This window comes from Macaca nemestrina, chromosome X (genome assembly GCF_043159975.1).
Source record: "Macaca nemestrina isolate mMacNem1 chromosome X, mMacNem.hap1, whole genome shotgun sequence".
Lineage (NCBI taxonomy): Eukaryota > Metazoa > Chordata > Mammalia > Primates > Cercopithecidae > Macaca > Macaca nemestrina.
Genome location: NC_092145.1, coordinates 88,890,793 through 88,906,020, shown reverse-complemented (window position 1 = coordinate 88,906,020; position 15,228 = coordinate 88,890,793). Strand labels below are relative to the sequence as shown.

The window sequence follows — 15,228 nt, the reverse complement described above, 5'->3', positions numbered from 1 at the left end:
TCAAAGGTTTTAGCTATTACATATAAGTGAGAAAATGCAATATTTGTCTTTTTGGGTCTGATTTATTTTACTTAAGATAATGACCTCCATTTCCATCCATGTTGCTGCAGATGATATGATTTCATTCTTTTTTATGGCTGAATAGTGTTCCATTGTGTATATATACCACATTTTCTTTATCCATTCATCCCTTGATGAACACAGGTTGATTTCATATATTTGCTATTGTGAATAGTGCTATATATAAGTGCAGGTATTCCTTTGATATATTGATTTCTTTTCATTTGGGTAAATATCTAGTAGTGACATTCCTGTATTGAATAGTAATTTTTTAGTTTTTTTAGAAGTTTTTGTACCATGTTTTATAGTGCCTCCACTAGTTTACATTTCCACCAATAGTGTGTAAGAGTTCCCTTTTCTCTGCATCCTTGCCAGCATCTGTTATTATTATTATTTTTTGTCTTTTTAGTAATAGCCATTCTGACTAGGATAAGATGATCTGTCATTGTGGTTTTAATGTGCATTTTCCTGATAATTAGTAATGTTGAGCATGTTTTCATATACCTGTTGCCCATTTGTATGTCTTATTTTGAGAAATGTCTATTCATGTCTTTTACCCACTTTTTAATGTTTTTTTTTTTTTTTTCCTTTTAACCTGCTTGAGTTTCTTGGTATTCTAGTATTAGTCCCCTGCCAAATGAATACTTTGTAATTGTTTTCTCCCATTCAACAGGTTGTCTTTTCACTCTGTTATTTCCTTTGCTGTGCAATATTTAGTTAAATATAGTCCCATTTGCCTATTTTTGCTTTTATTAACTGTACTTTTGAGGTCATCAATTCTTTGACTCAACCAATGTTCAGGAGAGTTTCTCTCCAGTTTTCTTCTACTATTTTTATAGTTTCACATCTGACATTTTAGTCTTTAATCCATTGTAAGATAATTTTGTATATGGTGAGAGATAGAGGTCCAGTTTTATTCTTCTGCATGTGGCTATCCAATTTTCTCAGCACTATTTACTAAAGAGGATGTTCTTTCTCCAATGTAACTTTTTGTCAGTTTTGTCAAAGATCAGTTGATTGTAAATATGTGGCAATATTTTTGGATTTTCTATTCTGTTTCATTGGTCTATGTGTCTATTTTTATACCATGCTGTTTTGGTTACCATAGCCTTTTAATATATTTTGAAGTCAGGTAATGTAATGCCTCCAGTGGTTTATTTGTTTATTTGTTTATGGCTCAGGACTGCTTTGGCTATTTGGGTTCTTTTTTGGTGTCATATAAATGTTCAAATTTTTGAAAAGTTTTGTTAAGTATGACATTGATATTTTTAGAGGAATTGCATTGAATCTGCAGATTGCTTTGGACAATATGGTCATTTTAATGATATTAATTATTTTGATATTTTTTCATTTGTTTATATCCTCTTCAATTTCTTTCATCAGTGTTTGTAGTTTTCATTGTAGAGATCTTTCATCTCTTTGGTTAAAATTTTTACTAGGTATTTTTATTATTCCTAGGTATTTTATTATTTTGTATAACTACAACTGGATATATTTTTGTACTGCAATGAAATTATTGTATGCAAAGTTCATTTGGAAAAATAAAGAATACCTGAGCAAGAAGAGCCAAAACACTTAAAAAATACTAATGAAATCATACTAGCATAACCCAATAGTATAGCATATTATGAAGATGAAGATACAATAATTAAAGTGACATGATACTGTAAATAAAAATCAATAGGACAAAACAAACATTCATGAAACAGACCCACGCTTCTGCCTTTGTCAATAGCAATGGGAATACAGATAATGCTAGTCTATTACTAACTGCACACTTCTGCCTTCTACCTCCATCAGCTTCAGACAAGAAAGATGTTAATTTGATTAGTCAGAACCTAAAATGTTCGCTGGAAATGTCTTACCAGTGGGCAGGATTACTGTTTCTTTTATCTCAGCACTCCCTATTGCACTGCCCCTTTCCATGTGGTAAGTTGACCTATGCCTGCAACTGGGTAAGCTGGATATGTGAGTTAGTAGAGGGTCTGTGCTGCAGATCTAGCTATCTTAATTTAATGAAATTTGAGAGTAATCAGCATGTAGATGATATTTAAAGTCATAATATGGATGAGATCACTCAAAGAGTGAGTTATACAGTAAGTAGTGGCAAAGGTGGCTGGATTAATTCAGGTAAGAGATGATGGTAGCTTGGACCAGCTGGATAAAGTGGAAAGGGTGAGTAGTTTTCTAATTCTGTATTTATTTTGATGGTTAAGAAATTAGCTGGTGAATTGGGGTTTCTAGATGCTGTCTTTTTTATTTTCGGTAGTTGCTATATTTTAGTCATTAATCCCTTCTATGATTTAAACATGGCAGATATCTTTTCCCAGTTTGTTAACTTTGTGTGTGATATCCTTTGTTGAACAGAAATCCTTGATGTAATGTGATCAAATCGATGGAATTTTGGCCTCATAGTTTGTGCTTTTGAAATTTTGTTTATCAAGTTCTTCCCAACCCTTGGACACAAAGACATTCTGCTGCATTATCTTCTGTTAAATTTATAAGTTTCTTTTTTCACATTCAAATCTGTAATCAGACCAGAGTTTGCATTTTTATATTCTATTAGCTAGAGATCCATTTTTAATTTTTCTTTATATAGAAAGAAAATGTTATTGATACCATCTTCTAAACCATTTGACGATCCCCCCTTTGAGTTGCTTTGCCATCATTATTTCATGTTTAATTTCATTAAATACATTAATCAGTCTCCAATCTATTCTGTTATATTTGTCTATTCAGTTATTGAAACAATATCGTATTATTTTTATTATCATAGGCTTGAAAGTTGTCTTAATATTTGAAGAACAAACCTCTTTTATTCAGGATTTACTTAGGTGTATGTTATTTTTCCATATAGATTTTAGAGTAAGTTTCAAGTTTCTCAAATACAGCTGAAATTTTGATTGACATTGTATTAAATTTATAGATTAATTAGGAGATAATTTGCATCTTTGCATTATTTGTTGGAATGGATCTCCATTTATTCAGATGGCCTTCTATGACTTTATAGTGTTGTAAAAATGTCATCATAAAGGTTGTACATATGCTTGGTTAAGTTAATCCATTAATGCTTCTTAGTTTTTCATACTACTTTTAAATTATATTTCTAATAGATTATTTATAATGTAGAGAAATGCTATTCATTTGTGTAAGTCGAACCTGTATCTGGTAGTCTTCCTGAACTCCATTGTTAGTTTTACTAGTTTGTTGATTCCAGAAATATTGAGAGTTTTATTCTATCTCTTATTCTTTCCATTTCCATATATTTTTGCCAGGATCACCAATACTAGTGATGGTAGTGGTCATCTTCAACTCTCTACCAATCTCAAGGGAATGCATGAAAAGTTTCTCTCTGTTTGCTATGATTTTTTTGGAAATTTATTTAAATTTCTAAGAGAACAAAAATTTATTTAAGTTTTTAATCAAGATAACTGATCTAAAACCTTCAATAGAAGAATAATTTTGAAACCATTTTGGTGGTGGAGGAGAAAATGGTGGATAGGAAGTAGACTAACTTGCAACTCCCACTGGAATGGACAGAGCAGCATGTGGAGATCCATATTATCAACTTTTGCTCCAGGAACTACCGTAGAAACATACCACTGAGAGAATCCACAGACCCTTTGAAGGAGGTGCATTGCCACTGTAAGCTCCATGGGACAGCTGAGGGACTGTGAGTTGTCTTGCTTTCTCAGTTGGGAGGCTTGTAGCCTGGGGAAGGTTGTCAGTCCTGCTCACCAACTGCCTGGAAATAAACTCAGTGCTATTGGGAAGGCACGATGCTATTGAGACTGGCCTTTTCAGCTGTGGGCTGCCATCTTTCTTTCACTTCCCTGGTGTCCTGTGTGATGTAGCAGAGGCAGCCATAATCCCCCTAGGAACATAACTCCATTGGCCTGGGAAACACACTCGCATCCCCCAAAGCAGCCACAGCAAGCCCTGCCCAAAGAGAGTCTGAGTTCAGGCATGCCTAATTCTGCACTCCTGTTAGCCAAAGACAATGAACATAATCTCTGGGGAGCTTTATGGCCCTTCGTACCACCTGATAAAACTGAACACTTATCCAAAGGCGACCCTATGAGAACCATGTATCCTCCCTATACACCTGCAGCTGATGTGTTCTTGGAAGCACCACTTCCTGATTGGAGTCCAAACAACACAAAACCAATGCACTTAATAAAAATACAACCAAGGACCCTCACATTGTCCACTTCACTCCCCTGCTACCTCCAATGGAGCAGGTGTTGATATCCATGGCTGAGAGACATGAAGATGGATTATATCACAAGACTCTTTGCAGTCACTCCCCATTGCCAGTCTGGAGCCCAGTAGGTCTGCTGGGTGGCTGAATCCAGAAGAGAAATAACAATCACTGCAGTTTACCTCTCAGGATATGGTGCTCTCCCTATCCCTAGGGGAAAGGGGAGAGCACCACATCGAGGGAGCACTCTGTGGGACAAAATAGTTTGAACAGCAGTCGCTGAGTCCCAGATCTTCCCTCTGACATAGTCTACCTGAGTAAGAAGGAACCAGAGCACCAATTCTGGTAATATGACAAAACAAATTCTTTAACAATCCCCAAAGATCACACTACCTTACCAGCAATGGATTCAAACCAAGATAAAAATCTCTGAATTGCCAGAAAAAGAATTCAGAAGGTAGACTATTAAGCTAATCAAAAAGGCAACAGAGAAAGATAAATATCAACTTAAAGAAATTAAAAACGGGATACAGGATATAAATGAAAAAATCTCCAGTGAAATAGATAGCATAAGGACATAGTTACAGAATGACAAAATACACTGAAAAGTCACAGCAATAGAACTTAAGAAGTAGAAGAAAGAGCTTCAGAGTTCAAAGACAAGGCTTTCAAATTAACTCAATGCAACAAAGATAAAGAAAAGATAATTTAAAAAGCCTCAAAGAAGTTTGGAATTATGTTAAACGACCAAACCTAAGAATAATTGGTGTTCAGGAGGAAGAATATAAACCTAAAAGTTTGGAAAACATATTTAAGGGAATAATAGAGGAACATTTCCCTGGCCTAGACATCCCAAAACAGGAAGCTCAAAGAACACTTGGGAAATTCCTCTCAAACAGATCGTTCCCTAGGTACGTATCTACCAGGTTATCTAAAGTCAAAAGTAAGGAAAGAATTTTAAGAGTTGGGAGGCAAAAGCACCAGGTAACCTATAAAGGAAAACCTATCAGATTAAAAGAAGATTTCTCAGCAAAAACCCTAAGAACTAGAAGGGTTTGGTGTCCTATCATCAGCCTCCTCAAACTAAACAATTATCAGACAAGAATTTTTTGACCAGCAAAACTAAGCTTCATAAATGAAGGAAAGATACAGTTTTTTTTTTCAGACAAACAAATGCTGAAAAGAATTTGCCACTACCAAGCCAGCACTACAAGAACTGCTAAAAGGAAATCTAAAACTTGAAACCAGTTCTCCAACTATACCAAAATAGAATCTCCTTAAAGCATAAATCCTACAGGACCTATAAAACAGCAACAATTAGAAAAAAGTCAAGGTATTCAGGCAACAAACAGCATAATGAATAGAACAATACCTCACATCTCACTACTAACATTTAATGTAAATGGCCTAAATGTTCCACTTGAATGATACAGAATAGCAGAGTAGATAAGAATTCACCAACGAAGTATCTACTGTCTTCAAGAGACTCACCTAATACATAATGACTCACATAAACTTAAGGTAAAAGGGTGGAAAAAGATATTCCATGCAAAAGGACACCAAAAGTGAGCAGGAGTAGCTATTCTTATATCAGACAAAACAAACTTTAAAGCAACAGCAGTTAAAAAAGACAAAGAGGAACAGACATCATATAATAATAAAAGGACTAATTCAACAGGAAAATATAATCATCTTAAATATATATGCACCTAACACTGGAGCTCCCAAATTTATAAAACAAGACCTAAGAAATGAGGTAGACAGCAACACAATAATAGTGGGGGACTTTAATATTCCACTGACAGCACTAGATAGGTCATTAAGACAGAAAGTCAACAAAGAACGGACTTAAACTATTCCTAGAACAATTGGACTTAACAGATATTTACAGAACATTTTACCAGCAACTGCAGAATATGCATTCTATTCATCAGCACATGGAATGTTCTCCAAGATACACTATACGACAGACAAAGTTCAAGATACACAAAACAAGTCTCAACAAATTTAACGAAACTGAAATTATATATTCCCTCAGACCACAGTGGAATAAAATGAGAAATCAACTCCAAAAGATACCCTCAGAACCACTCAAATACCTAGATGTTAAATAATCTGCTCCTGAATGATCATTGGGTCAACAGTGACATCAAGATAGAAATTAAAAAACCTTTTGACATGAGCAGTAATAGTGCCACAACCTATCGAAACCTCTGGGATGCAGCAATAGTGGTGCAAATGTAGCAGGACAAGCCGCAGACAAAACCCTTCAGACACTGAGTTAAAGAAGGAAGGGCTTTATCCACCTGGGAGCTTCGGCAAAACTCATGTCTCCAATGACTGAGCTCCCTGAATGAGCAATTCCTGTCCCCTTTAAGGGCTCACAACTTTAAGGGGGTCCATGTGAGAGGGTCATGATTGTGCAAGCAATGGGTATGTGACTGGGGGCTGCATGCACCAGTAATTAGAATGGAACAGAACAGGACAGGGATTTTCACAGTGCTTTTCTATACAATGTCTGTAATCTATAGATAACATAACCGATTAGGTCAGGGGTCAATCTTTAACTACCAGGCCCAGGGTGTGGTGCCGGGCTGTCTGCTTGTGGATTTCATTTCTGCCTTTTAGTTTTTACTTCTTCTTGTTTCTTTGGAGGCAGAAATTGGGCATAAGACAATATGAGGGGTGGTCTCCTCCCTTACTAAGGGGAAAGTTTATACATTTAAATGCCTACATCAAGAATTCTGAAAATGCATATATAGACAATCTATGGTCATGCCTCAAGGAACTGGAGAAACAAGAACAAATCAAGCCCAAACTCAGCATAAGAAAGGAAATAACCAAGATCAGAGCAGAACTAAATAAAACTGAAACAAAAATAATACAAAAGATAAATGAAATAAAAAGCTGGTTCTTTTGAAAAGACAAAATTGGTCGACCATAATGGAGATTAACCAAGAAAATAAGAAACAAATAAGTTCAACTAAAAAAGAAACAGTAGATATTACTACCGATACCACAAAAATACAAAACTTCACTCAAGGCTACTATGAACACCTTTACATGCACAAACTAGAAAACCTAGAGGAGATGGATAAATTCCTGGAAATATACAACACTCCTAGTTTAAAGCAGAAAGAAATAGAAACCTGTACAGACCAAAAACAAGCAACGAGATTGAAATGGCAATAAAAATTGTCAACAACAACAAAAAGCCCAGCGTACAACAGCTGAATTCTATCAGACATTCAAAGAAGATTTGGTTCCCATCCTATTGACTCTATTTCAAAATATAGAGAAAGATGGAATCTTCCTCAAATCATTTTATGAAGCCAGTATCACCCTAATACTAAAACCAGGAAAGGACAAAACAAAAAAAGAAAACTACGGACCAATATCCCTGATGAACATAGATGCAAAAATCCTCAACGAAATACTGGTGAACTGAATCCAACAGCATATGAAAAATAATCCACCATGATCAAGTGGGTTTCATACAAGGGATGCAGGGATGTTTTAACACCTGAAAGTCAATAAATGTGATACATCACATAAACAGAATTAAAAACAAAAATTACATGGCCATTTCAATAGATGCAGAAAAGGCATTTGACAAAATCTACCATCCCTCATTAAAATTGGCATAGAAGGTGCATACCTTAAGGTTTCACAAGCTATACCTTAAGATATGTCAAGCCATCTATGACAAACCCACAACCAACATTATATTGAATGGGGAAAAAGTTGGAAGCATTCCCCCTGAGAACTAATACAAGACAAAGATGCCCACTCTCACCACTTCTATTCAACAAATTACTGGAAATCACACAAGGGAAAGAAATCAAGGGCATCCAAATCGGTAAAGAGGAAGTCAAACTCACTGTTTGCTGATGGCATGATTGTATACCTACAAAACCCTAAAGACACATCCGGAAAGCTCCTAGAACTGGTAAATGAATTTAGCAGAGTTTCAGAATACAAAATTAATGTACACAAATCGGTACCATTTGTCATACCAGTACCCAGCACCTTCTGTTGAATAGGGTATTCTTTCTACACTTTATGGTTTTGTTTGCTTTATTGAAGATTAGTTGGCTGTAAATATTTGGCTTTATTTCTGGGTTATTCTGTTCCATTTGTCTATGTGCCTTTTTTTAAATACTAGTACCACGCTCTTTTGGTGACTATGGCCTTATAGTGTAGTTTAAAGTTAGGTAATGTGATGCCTCCAGATTTCTTCTTTTTGCTTCACCTTGCTTTGGCTATATGGGATCTTTGTTGGTTCCACATGAATTTTTTTTTCTAGTTTCATGAAGAATTATGTTGGTATTTTGATGGAAATTGCATTGAATGTAAAAAAAAAAAAATGAAACTGAATCCTCACCTCTCACTGTATTGGTCCATTTTCATGCTGCTGACAAATACATACCTGAGACTGGGCAATTTATAAAAGAAAGAGGTTTAATGGACTCAGAGTTCCATGCAGCTGGGGAGATCTCACAATCATGGCGGAAGGTGAAAGTCACATCCCACATGGCAGCAGAAAAGAGAAGAGAATGAAAATCAAGCAAAAGGGGTTTCCTCTTATAAAACCATCAGTCCTTGTGAGACTTATTTACTACCACGAGACAGTATGGAGGAAACCATGCCCATGATTCAATGATCTCCCACTGAGTTTCTCCCACAACATGAATTATGGAGCTACAATTCAAGATGAGATTTTGTGGAACACAGCCAAACCATATCACTCACCTTATACAAAAATCAACTCAAGATGGATCAAAGTCTGAAATCTAAGACCTGAAACCATAAAAATTCTAGAAGATAACATTGGAAAAATCCTTCTAGACATTGGCTTATGCCAAGACTTTATGACCAAGAACCCAAAAGCAAATGTAACAAAATCAAAGAGAAATAGATGGGACTTAAATAAACTAAGGTTTCTGCACAGCAAAAGAAATAATCAGTAGAATAAACAGACATCCCAGAGAGTGGGAAAAAATCTTCATAATCTATATATCTGACAAAGTACTAATATCTGGAATCTACAAGGAAGTCAAACAAATCAGCAAGAAAAAAAAAATCCCATCAAAAGGTGGACTAAGGACATGAATAGACAGTTCTCAAAAGAAGATATACAAATGGCCAAAAACATGGAAAAAATGCTCAACACCACTAATGATCAGGGAAAATCAAATCAAAACCACAGTGTGATATCACATTACTTCTGCAAGAATGGCCGTAGTCAAAAAAATCAAAAAAGTAATGGGTGTTGACGTGGATATGGTGAAAAGGGCACACTTTTAAACTGTTGGTGGAAATGTAGACTAACACAACCTCTATGGAAAACAGTGTGGAGATTCCTTAAAGAACTAAAAGTAGAACTACTCTTTGATCCAGCAATTCCACTCCTGCGTAACTACCCAGTGACAAGAAGTCATTATACAAAAAAGATACTTCCACATGCATTTTTAGAGCGGCACAATTTGTAATTGCAAAAATATGGAACCAGCCTAAATGCCCATCAATCAAAGAGAGGAAAAAGAAAATGTGAGATAGATATAGACATAGATATAGATATAGATATAGATATAGATGCACCATGGAATACTACTCAGCCAGAAAAAGAAATGAAATAGTGGCATTCGCAGCAACCTGGATGGAATTGGAGACCGTTATTCTAAATGAAGTAACTCAGGAATGGAAAACCAAACATCACATATTCTCACTCATAAGCGAGAGCTGAGCTATGAGGACACAAATGCATAAGAATGATAGAATGAACTTTGGGGATTCAGCGGAAAGGGTGGGAGGTAAGTGAGGGATAAAAGACTATGCATTGAATGCATTGTACACTGCTCAGGTGATGGGTGCACAAAAGTATCAGAAATCACCACTAAAGAACTCATTCATGTAACAAAATATGACCTGTTCCTCAAAAACCTATTGAAATAAAAATAAAACATTTTGAAGACTACCTCTATAAGGTATCTTTTCCAAGATGTTTATACCAGACATATCTTAATCTCTAAATTGTATTAGATGGCATAGATTCTGATAAGCTTTGATAAGCTTGGAATTTGTCCCTTTCATCCTACTCTCCAAAGAAAATTTACTCTAAGGGTTGTTACAATAATACTGTAGAAGGCATACAGCTTCTCCTCTATTTAGTTTTCTCTTAATAGAGAATAAAAATCCAACCTAGTTATGACATCAACCATACCACTATTGAAAATCTGCAGTGTCTGCTTCAGAATGCTGGCATGAGCAATTTTATATTTTAATATAATGTCCTTATTAAATCCTAGTGTAGTATTAGTATTGTCAGTTATAAGGTTGGTTAATATATGATGCAATGGGGACATATGCAAGTTATAATGTGGCATAACATCTTATTTTTATGAAAACAATTACAGTCTAATCAGGAGAAAACTACCTGTATACCCACCTTAATGATAAGCTCTCCTGTGTATCAATGTACTATATTTAATTTTAAAATACATAAAAAATACATAAATAGCACCAAAATACATAAAATAGTTATGATAAATGAATATGATATATTCTATCAGTAAACCAGATGCCAGATTTACTTTTTATAGGATAACATAAATTATTACATAGAAAAATTATACCCTTGGAAAAGCTTTTGCTCTGTCATAGTGATGTGTGATTGGACTTAATGGGCCCAATTATTAAATATCTGGATTTAGTTATATGTTGTATTTTATAAGGACCCTGTATACAAGTATATCAATTATAGTACCTTAAGAGCTAACCAACAAATAATTAACCTACAGAAGCATGATTATGATCTAAGCAAAAAATGGTCTTACTTAAGTAAAAATGCAGCATCTTATAAACAATTTTTTACAAATACATCACGCATTAAAATTAACATAGTTTACACAATTAATTACAAAACACCATATGAACTGCCTCTCTTCATAACCAATTGGCCAAGTGGGTATGTGTGTGTATGATGAACTAATTATTGAGAAAGGATGGTACACAGGCAAGCATGTTGAAAAATCCCACCAGGTATGCTTCACCAGTCTCCTGAAAGGCATCCATAACTGCATTACCAAACCTCAAGCCTGTTTTGAGACCCCAGACAACAGATGTCAAATTAGATGCTTTGTTCATGTCTGGTAATAATAACAGTTCTGGGTCTGTGAGGAGGCTTTGTAGTGCTTTGGTTGATAGGGTTGCTCTTTGTGTCTGCCTTAATTGCCAGCTATTTGTGAGGAGCTTTCCTACAGTGGATTTATGAGCACTGGACTTACTGAGCAATCTGTTTGGACAGAATATTTTCTTTTGCCCAATGTTAAACTTTTAACTACTTCACTGCTGACATTAAACATTAAAACCATCAACATAAAAAAAAATTAAGTAACTCAGTGAAAAAAATCTTCTTTAACAATGGCTAATCTGTGCATCTAGTATTAGATTTTTGTCTTTCTCAAGGAAACATTATTAGTGACCATACTATATATTAAAATTAAATTGAATATATACATTTCTAAAAAGCATAACATGGAAATCAAGGCATTCATCAAATTCATGTACTTAACCAAAGTCTTGATTTTCAGAATTCACTGGTCAGTCATGATTCTAGACCAAGGCTGTCAAAACATGTTTTTATTTTTATTTAGTTAGTTTAATTTTTTATTTTTTATTTTAAGTTCAGGGGTACATGTTCAAGTTTGTTATATAGGTAAACTTGTGTCATGGGCATTTGTTGTACAGACTATTATCTAACTGAGGTACTAAGCCTAGTACCCAATAGTTATTTTTTCTGATCCTTTCCCTTTTCCCACTGCTCACCCTCAAGTAGGCTCCAGTGTCTGTTGTTCCCCGATATGTGTCCATGTGTTCTCATCATTTAGCTCCCACTTGTAAGTGAGAACATGCAGTATTTGGTTTTCTGTTCCTGTGTTAGTTTGCTAAGGATAATGGCATCAACTCCATCCATGTTTCTGCCAAGGACATGATCTCATTATTTTTTATGGCTGCATAACATTCTACAGTGTACTTATAACGCTTTTTTAAAAAATCCAGTCTACTGTTGATGGGCATTTCATTTGACTCTGTGTCTTTGCTATTGCAAATAGTGCTGCAATGACCACATGCATGCATCTGTCTTTATGATAGAACAATTCATATTATTTGGGCATATACCCAGTAATGGGGTTGCTGACTTGAATGGTAGTTCTGTTTATAGGTCTGTGAGGAATCGCCCTACTGTTTTCCACTACAGTTGAATTAATTTATACTCCCACCAACAGTGTATAAGCATTCCCTTTTATCTGCAATCTTGCCACCATCTGTTATTTATTTATTTATTTATTGACATTTTAGGAATAGCTGTACGGGTATGAGATGTTATCTCATGTGGTTTTGATTTGTTTTTCTCTAATGATCAGTAATGTTGAACCTTTTTTTTTTTTTTTTTTTCAGAAGGAGTTTTGCTCTGTCGCCCAGGCTGGACTGAAGTTGCATGATCTCAGCTCGCTGCAACCTCCGCCTCCTGGGTTCAAGCAATACTCATGCCTCAGCCTTGTGAGTAGGTGGGATTACAGGCACATGCCACCACACTTGGCTATTTTTTTCTTTTCTTTTTTTTTTTTTTTGTATTTTCAATAGAGATGGGATTTCACCATGTTGGGCAGGTTGGTCTCAAACTCCCGACCTCAAGTAGTCTGCCTGCCTCAGCCTCCTAAAGTGCTGGGATTACAGGCGTGAGCCACCACATGCAGCCATTGAGCATTTTTTTTTTCTATGTTTGTTGGCTGCATGTATGTCTTCTTTTGAGAAGGGTCTGTTCATGTCCTTCGCCCACTTTTAAATTGGGTTGTTTTTACCTTATAAATTTGTTTAAGTTCCTTATTGATATTCAACATTAAACCCTTCTTGGATGCATAGTTTGCAAAACTTTTTTCCATTCTGTATGTAGGTTTCCAGTTCACTCCATTGATAGTTTCTTTTACTGTGTAGAAACTCTTTAGTTTAACTAGGTGCCATTTGTGAATTTTTACTTTTGTCGCAATTGCTTCCAGTGTCTGTGTCATGAAATCATTGCCTTTTTGTAGATCCAGGATAGTATTGCCTAAGTTTTCTTCCAGTGTTTTTATACTTTTGGATTACACATTTAAGTCTTTAATCCATCTTGAGTTGATTTTTGAACAAGGTGTAAGGAAGGGGTCCAGTTTCAGTCTTCTGCATATGGCTAGTTAGTTATCCTAGCACCATTTATTGAATTAGGGGATTGTTTCCCCACTGCTTGTTTAATTTTTAGCTTTGTTGAAGATCAGATAGTTGTAGGCCTTCTTTTTGGGCTCATTATCCTGTTATATTGATCTATGTGTCTGTTTTTGTACCAGTACCATGCTGCTTTGGTTACTGTAGCTTGGTATTATAGTTTGAAATCAGGTATTGTGATGCCTCCAGCTTTGTTCTTTTTCTTTGGATTGCTTTGGATTGCTATTTGAGCTCTTTTTGGTTCCATATGAATTTTAAAATAGTATTTTCTAGTTATTTGAAGAATGCCATCTGTAGTTTGATAGGAATAGCATTGAATCTATGCATTGCTTTGGACTGTATGGCCATTTTAATGTTATTGATTCTTTCTATTCATGATCCTATATTTGCATTAGTATCATCTCTGATTTCTCCGGGCAGTGTTTTAGGAATAGAATGGAATGGAATAGCATTCCTGATTTGGCTCACGACTTAACTATTGTTGGTGTATAGGAATGCTAGTGATTTTCCTGAGACTTTGCTGAAGTTGCTTGTCAGCTTAAGGAACTTTTGGGCTGACACTATGTGGTTTCTAGATATAGGATCATGTTGCCTGCAGACAGGGATAGTTTGACTTCCTCTCTTCCTATTCATATTCCTATTCCTTTCTTTATTTCTCTTGCCTGAATGCTCTGGCTGGAACTTCCAATACTATATTGAATGGGAGTTGTGGGAGAGTGCATCCTCTTCTTGTGCTGGTTTCCAGTTTTTGTCCATTCAGTATGATGTTGGCTGTGTGTTTGTCATAGATGGCTCTTATTATTTTGAGATATGTTACCTCATTACCTAGTTTATTGAGAGTTTTTAACATGAAGGAGTGTTGAATTTTATTGAAAGCCTTTTCTGCATCTGTTGTGATAATAATGTGGCTTTTGTCTTTAGTTCTGTTTATGAGATGAATCCCATTTATTGATGTGGATATGTTGAACTGACCTTGCATCCCAGGGATAAAGCCGATTTTATCATGGTGGATAAGCCTTTTGATGTGCTGTGGAATTTGGTTTGCCAGTATTTTGTTGATGATTTTTGCATCAGTGTTCATCAAGGATATGGCCTGAAGTTTTCTATTTTTGTTGTGTCTCTGCAGGGTTTTAGTATCAGGATGATGCCGGCCTCATAGAGTGAGTTAGGGAGGAGTCCCTCCTTCTCATTTTTTTTGCAATAGGTTTAGTAGGAATGGTAGCAGATCTTTGTACATCTTGTAGAATTTAGTTGTGAATCAGTCTGGTCCTGTGCTCTTTTTTTATGGGAGGTGTGGCTGGTAGGCTATTACTGATTCAACTTCAGGGCTTTTTATTGGTCTTTCCAGAAATTCAATTTTTTCCTGGCTCAGTCTTGGGAGGGTGTATATGTCCAGAAATTTATCCATCTCTTCTAGATTTTCTAGTTTATGTGCATAGAGGTGTTCATAATATTCTTTGTTGGTTACTTGCATTTCTGTGGGGTCAATGGTAATATCCCCTTTGTCATTTCTAATCGCGTTTATTTGGATATTCTTTCTTTCTTCTTTATTAATCTAACTAGAAGTCTATCTATTGTATTAGTTATTTCAAAAAATAAACTCCTGGATTCATTAATCTTTTGATTTTATGTGTGTGTGTGTGTGTGTGTGTGTGTGCGTGTGTGTGTGTGTGTCTGTCTCCTTCAGTTCAGCTCTGATTTTTTTT

At 35.5% G+C, this 15,228-nt stretch overlaps 1 protein-coding gene across 7 annotated transcripts in view; it reads left to right on the top strand.

The window, feature by feature from the left end:
* LOC105476694 (hephaestin) overlaps positions 1-15,228 on the top strand; it is a 94,282-nt gene that overhangs the window by 43,234 nt on the left and 35,820 nt on the right. The gene's annotated exons all lie outside the window — the stretch shown is intronic.